Here is a 6,868-nt window from a genome sequence, read left to right as displayed (position 1 = left end):
GATAAGAATCAAGAAGAATTCAAGACTCAAGATAAGAATCAAGAAGAATTCAAGACTCAAGAAGAAAGTTTAGAGTCAAGAATCAATATTCAAGGTTCAAGATCTCAAGAATCAAGATCAAGATTCAAGACTCAAGATTATGCATGCGATATCTAACAAGGTGTGCCCCTTTGCCTTATCCTCATCTTATTACCCTTTTCCTTCAACACTTAAACATCCCTCTTGATTCTGAACCCTATGTTCCAATCAAGAGATCATTCCTTATAGGCGCTTCAGTCATAGCATCCTTTGGTTATATTAAGGAGCATGATGGCTCTTGGGTAAAGAAGGGTGCTAGAAATGTTGGTGAAGAAGAACATGAGGGAGAAGATTCATCTATTCTTTCGAAGATTTTGGAAAGGTTTGATGGTCTTCAAACCTTTGTTGGTGAGAGGTTTGATACTTTGGAATTGCAAGTGGATATGCACTTCAATGAAATGGAGTCAAGAATGACAAAGGTTGAAGAAGATGTATCTTACATCCGGTCAAGCTGCGATCTTCCACCACCGTCGCCACCATCATCTTAGAATTATATTTTAATATTATTACTACTTTGATTTTCAGCCTTGTATTTTGGCTATATTATTATGGTATTTGAACAATTTACTATTTCCTTATTTGCATGGTATGTCTGGACCAATATTAAGTATGTTATTTGACTATGTGGAGTTTATAATTAATCTATTCATGGTTGTTGCTTCATGGTTTTCATGGTTCTTGCTTCTTGCTTCATGATTTGGTTGATATTTTTTCATGAACATTGTATGGATGTTTAAGTTATATTTGTATACCTTAAGTTCGATATGCACTTTGGCTTTTTGTTGATGCCAAAGGGGGAGAGAAATGGGATTAAATCAAGAATTCACATGAGTAATCAAATTATTTTTAAGATAAGCATAAATTCAAAAACAAAGGGGGAGAATTTATGTGAGTGATCGACTAGGAAAAAGTGTGTGTGTGTTTCTTGATTTTAGAAGTTGTCATCATCAAAAAGGGGGAGATTGTAGAAACAAAGCTTCATGGTGAATCAAAGGTGATTCAAAGGTGTTTTGATGATAACAATGATGATAACAAAAGATGATGACAAAGGTGATGACAAAAAGCTCAACGATCAATCAAAGAACAACTCAAGTGACTCAAAGATCAATCAAAGAATAACTCAAGTGAATCAAGAACAATTCAAGAGTTCCAGATAAGAATCAAGAAGAATTCAAGACTCAAGAAGAAAGTTTAGAGTCAAGAATCAAGATTCAAGGTTCAAGATCTCAAGAATCAAGATCAAGATTCAAGAATCAAGAGAAGGCTTAATCAAGATAAGTATGAAAAGTTTTTCTCATAAATTGAGTAGCACATGATTTTTCTCAAAACATGTTTGCCAAAGAGTTTTTACTCTCTTGTAATCGATTACGAGATTGTTGTAATCGATTACCAGTAGCAAAATTGTTTTGAAAAAGTTTTCAAATTGAATTTACAACGTTCCAATTAATTTCAAAAAGTTGTAATCGATTACAATGTTTTGGTAATCGATTACTAGTGCCTTTGAACGTTGAAATTCAAATTCAAATGTGAAGAGTCACATCCTTTCACATAAAAGCTTTGTGTAATCGATTACACTTATTTGGTAATCGATTACCAGTGACTGTTTATGAATAAATCAAAAGATGTAACTCTTCAAAAAGGTTTTGACTTTTTCAAATTGGTTTTAAGTTTTTCTAAAAGTTATAACTCTTCTAAATGGTCTTCTTGACCAGACATGAAGAGTCTATAAAAGCAAGGCTTTGTTTTGCATTTTCAATTAATTCATTCTTTCAATCTTGAATACTTTTCCAATCAATATCTTACAATCCCTTACAAGTTTTGAATCTCTTTGAACTTCTTCTTTTTCTTTGTACCAAAAGCTTTCTGAAGTTTTCTGGTTTTCCAAACCTTGAAAACTTGTGCTATTCATTTTTTCATTCCCTTCTCCCTTTGCCAAAAAGAATTCGCCAAGGACTAACCGCCTGAATTCTTTTGGTGTCTCTCTTCTCCCTTTTCCAAAAGAACGAAGGACTAACCGCCTGAATTCTTTTGTGTCTCCCTTCTCCCTTGTCAAAGAATTCAAAATGACATAGTCTGAGAATTCTTTTGATTCTTCCCATTCCCTTATACAAAATTGTTCAAAGGACTAACCGCCTGAGAATTCTTTTGTATCCCCATTCACAAAGTATCAAAGGTTTAACCGCCTGAGATCTTTGTCTTAACACATTGGAGGATACATCCTTTGTGGTACAAGTAGAGGGTACATCTACTTGGGTTTAACTGAGAACAAGAGAGGGTACATCTCTTGTGGATCAGTTCTAGTGGAGGGTAGATCCACTAGGGTTTCAAAGAGAACAAGGGAGGGTACATCCCTTGTGGATCTTTGCTTGTAAAAGGATTTTTACAAGGTTGAAAGAAATCTCAAGGACCGTAGGTCGCTTGGGGACTGGATGTAGGCACGGGTTGTTGCCGAACCAGTATAAAAACTCTTGTGTGTTTGTTCCCTTCTTCCCTACTCTTTTACTTTCCACTGTGCATTTTAATTTATGCTTTTACTTTTGATTAAGTTTCTCTTCTACTCCTTATTCTCTTAACAACATAAGTAAATGCCTTAGAAGAGTAATTTTTTAATTAGTAAAGGTTTAGGAATAATTAATTCAACCCGCCCTTCTTAATTATTCTGAGGCCACTCGATCCAACAAATAAGAACGAAATTTTTCAAGAGCAAAAACTATGGCTAGTAGCTCTTTCTCAGTAGTAGCTTAATTCGCTTGGGAAGCATCTAAAGTCCTAGAAGCATAATATATCACCCTAGGCAATTTATCAATTTTTTGAGCAAGGACAGCCCCCAATGCATAATTTGATGCATCACACATAAGCTCAAAAGGGGCTATCTAGTCGGGTGCCTGGATGATGGGGGTGGTAGTTAGTGCTCTTTTGAGGCAATCAAAAGCCTCTTTGCATTTATCATTAAAGTCAAAGTCCACCTCCTTTTGCAACAAGTTGGATAGTGGAAGGGCTACTTTGCTAAAATCTCTTATAAAGCGCCTGTAGAATCCTGCATGACCAAGAAAAGATCGCACCTCTCGCACGCAAGAGGGGTAAGGCAATTGTGAAATAATAGAAATTTTTGCAGGATCTACTTCAATGCCCTTATTGGAAATAATGTGGCCTAAAACTATACCTTGCTCAACCATATAATGACATTTTTCAAAAATTTAGAACAAGGTTAGTTTCAGTGCATCTATTCAAAACCTTTTCCAAACTATCCAAACAAACATCAAAAGGTGAGGCCGGTTTTCTTTGGAACTACCTGGACGGGACTCACCCATTGGCTGTCGGAGATAGGATAAATGATTTCAGCTTGCAAAAGCTTGGTTACCTCCTTCTTCACTATATCAAGAATCATCGGGTTGAGTCTTCTCTGTGGCTGTCTTATTGGTTTAGCTCCATTTTCTAAATTTATTCGATGCATACATGTGGATGGGCTAATACCAGGAATGTCTGCTAAGGTCCAGCCTATAGCCTTCTTATGCTTCTTGAGAACTGATAACAACTTCTCCTCTTGCTCATCAACAAGGGAGGCAGATATAATTACTGGAAAACTTTTGCTATCATCCAAGTAAGCATATTTTAAATTTGATGGCAGAGGCTTCAATTCTGGTGTGGATGGCTGGATAATGGTAGAAAGAGATGGTTTCTCAGCCTGTACCTCATAAAGAAAGTCAGAGGTATGTGTACTTCCTAAAACATGGTTAGTTCTATCTGGCTCTATAAAATCAATCTCAAGAGGTAAAACATCAGCAGACATGTAATCAATATCAAATTCAGATTCACTCTCAACATCAAATTCAAACATATGATCAAGTACAAATTCAGATTCAATGCATGAAGAGTGACATGCATGCATATTAGAATGAAGATCAGTCATGTATTCATCAACAATATGGTCAATTATTTCAACACGAAATACAGAAAGATCTTCAGATGAGTGTTTCATAGCATCAAGAATATTAAAATGAACAGTTATATCACCAAACTCCATAGATAGTGTGCCTGCATATACATCTATCTTAGTTCTAGCAGTTTTCATAAAAGGTCTGCCTAGAATGATGGGAACTAATCCTTTAGAAAATCCCTCCTCCATATTTAAAATACAAAAATCAACAGGGAAAATCAGCTCACCAACTCTAACTAAGACATCCTCTATGAAACCAGCAGGATAGGCAACACTTCTATTAGCTAAATGAATTACCACATCAGTTGACTGCAAAGGACCTAGAGATAGAGAATTAAAAATAGACAGAGGCATAACACTAACAGAAGCTCCTAAATCTAGCATGGCATTGTCAAACTTATTGTTCCCTATAATACAAGGTATGCTGAATGTACCTGGATCTTTACATTTTTCAGGGATTTGGGGAACAGGTTTACCAATCAATGCGGAGACATTTCTGCCCATACTAATTCTTTCACTTCCTTTAAGCTTCCGCTTATTAGTGCACAACTCCTTCAAGAATTTAGCATATCTTGGAATTTGCTTTATTGCATCTAGCAGAGGTATGTTTACCTCTAGTTTCCTAAATGTTTCCAAGATCTCCTTCTCTGCCTCTTCTATTTTTTGTTGGAAATTGCTCTTGGAGGAAATGGAAGAGGGATATGCTACTTCTCTTTAGATTCACCTGCATAAAAATTGTTAGGTAACTTACTCTTTAAATTTTTGTCATCATCTTTTTCTGGAGTAGAGTGAGGATGGGCAGGTTCATTAGCGGATGAGGAAGATGCTACTAGTTGAGGTCCTTGACACTGCTTTCCCGATCTCAATGCAATGGCACTCACATTTTTTGGATTCTGGACAGATTGAGAAGGTAATCTATCAGAATTCTAGGACTGTTGTTGATTTAACTGTGTAGCCAACTATCCCATCTGATTAGTTAAGCTCTGAATGGAGGCTCTGGTCTCTTGTTGAAACTACATGTTTGGCATAGTCATTTGCCTCACAAGTTCTTCAAGGGAAGGTTGCGGATGTTTGCTGTTTCTGGGCTGTAGTTGTTGTTGTTGCTGGATTGGTGGAGGAACATATGGTCTACTTGGGCCAGTAGCATTTTGAAAATAAGGTTGTTGTTGTTGCTGCTGTTGTGAAGGATTCGACCATCTAAGGTTGGGATGATTCCTCCATCCGAGATTGTACCTATTGCTGGAGAGGTCATAGTTATTCTGTTGTGGCTGATTTTGCTGCTGAGGTTGAGGAGGTCTATTGTAGATGTTTGCAGCATAAGCTTCAGGCTGTTCAATTGCTTCAGAAGGGCAAAGGTCTGTGTAGTGGTCGGCAGAGGAGCATAAACCACAGAGTCTGGCGACAGGTGCAGATTTTTGATTCATGGCCAGTTGGGTTACCAGGTTAACCAAGGCATCTAGTTTACCTTCAAGCTTCTTAGTCTCACCTGATGAATTCGTGGCTACTTCGTGCACTCCTCTAATGATAATAGCATCACTTCTGGCACTAAATTGTTGGGAGTTTGAAGCCATCTTCTCAATTAAATTTCTGGCTTCAGCAGGGGTCATGTCTCCATGGGCTCCACCACTGGCAACATCTATCATAAAAATATTGGAGGAGAAGCTGCTCTGAAATCTGGTGGTGAGGGCAACTAGCACTTAATTTTTTAAATATCTCCCAGTATTTATATAGGCTTTCTCCACTGAGTTGTCTAATGCCTGAAATATCTTTTCTGATGGTCATGGTCCTGGAAGCAGGGAAAAATTTATCTAAGAATACTCTCTTTAGGTCATCCCAGCTCGTGATGGACCTTGGAGCAAGGTAATATAGACATTCCTTTGTCACTCCCTCTAAAGAATGAGGAAAGGCCTTCAGAAATATGTGATCCTCCTGGACATCTGGTGGTTTCATGGTGGAGCAGACAATATGGAATTCTTTCAGATGCTTGTGTGGGTCTTCACCCGCAAGGCCATGAAACTTTGGAAGCAAATGGATCAGTCCAGTTTTAAGAACATATGGGACATCCTCATCAGAGTATTGGATGCACAAGCTTTCGTAGGTGAAATCAGGTGCAACTAATTCCCTTAGAGTCCTCTCACGGGGTGGAGGGTGTGCCATGTTCTCAGAATATTCAAAATCAGAATGCTTAAAACTATAATGCTCAAAATCACCAATAACAGAATGCTCAGGATGCTCAAAAGGTACTAAATGATGTCTAACTAATCTATGAAATGTTCTATCTATCTCAGGATCAAAGGGTTGTAAGTCAGATGGATTTCCTCTAGTCATACACTAAATTCAGCATGCACAATTAGTTGCCTTCTTATGCAAGTAACAGTGTAGGTTTCAACTACAACTACCATCAAATGATGTCCAAATGACTTGAAATTTTGTGAGCAACCTTATAAAATGATGAGAAGATAGCACAAAAAATTTGAAATGACAATTCGAAGTCTAACTATATAAGCTAAAAAAGATAAGTTAAGAAAAATAAGAGAATAATACTTGAAAAATAAAAAACTTTTGACAGAATCACCTTTTTTGGACGATGGAGACCTCCATCGGCCTATGGCCGGCTGCAATGGTGTAGGAAATTTTTTTCTACCCCAAATACATATATAATAATAGCGATTCTGATAACCGGAGCAAAAGTTATGGCCGTTTGAAGTTTTAACAAAAATAAAATTTGCTACTTTTTTGGAACTTTCAAATCTGACCAAACTAAGGGCTCCAGCTATTTTTCCCACAAAATATGGATCAAAAGAAGTGACCATAAAAAAATACAGCCAAAAATAACAACTCTAGCTACCAAAA

At 37.1% G+C, this 6,868-nt stretch overlaps 1 non-coding gene across 1 annotated transcript; it reads left to right on the top strand.

The window, feature by feature from the left end:
- The first annotated feature begins 5,687 nt into the window (after positions 1-5,687).
- On the top strand, positions 5,688-5,794 carry LOC112999713 (small nucleolar RNA R71). The gene has a single exon (XR_003264920.1). It is a non-coding gene; the product is annotated as a small nucleolar RNA R71 (small nucleolar RNA).
- The last annotated feature ends 1,074 nt before the right edge of the window (positions 5,795-6,868 follow it).

This window comes from Glycine max, chromosome 15 (genome assembly GCF_000004515.6).
Source record: "Glycine max cultivar Williams 82 chromosome 15, Glycine_max_v4.0, whole genome shotgun sequence".
In the NCBI taxonomy this organism is placed as follows: Eukaryota; Viridiplantae; Streptophyta; class Magnoliopsida; order Fabales; family Fabaceae; genus Glycine; species Glycine max.
Note: the sequence above shows the minus strand (reverse complement) of the source record. Positions and strands in the feature narration are given on the sequence as shown.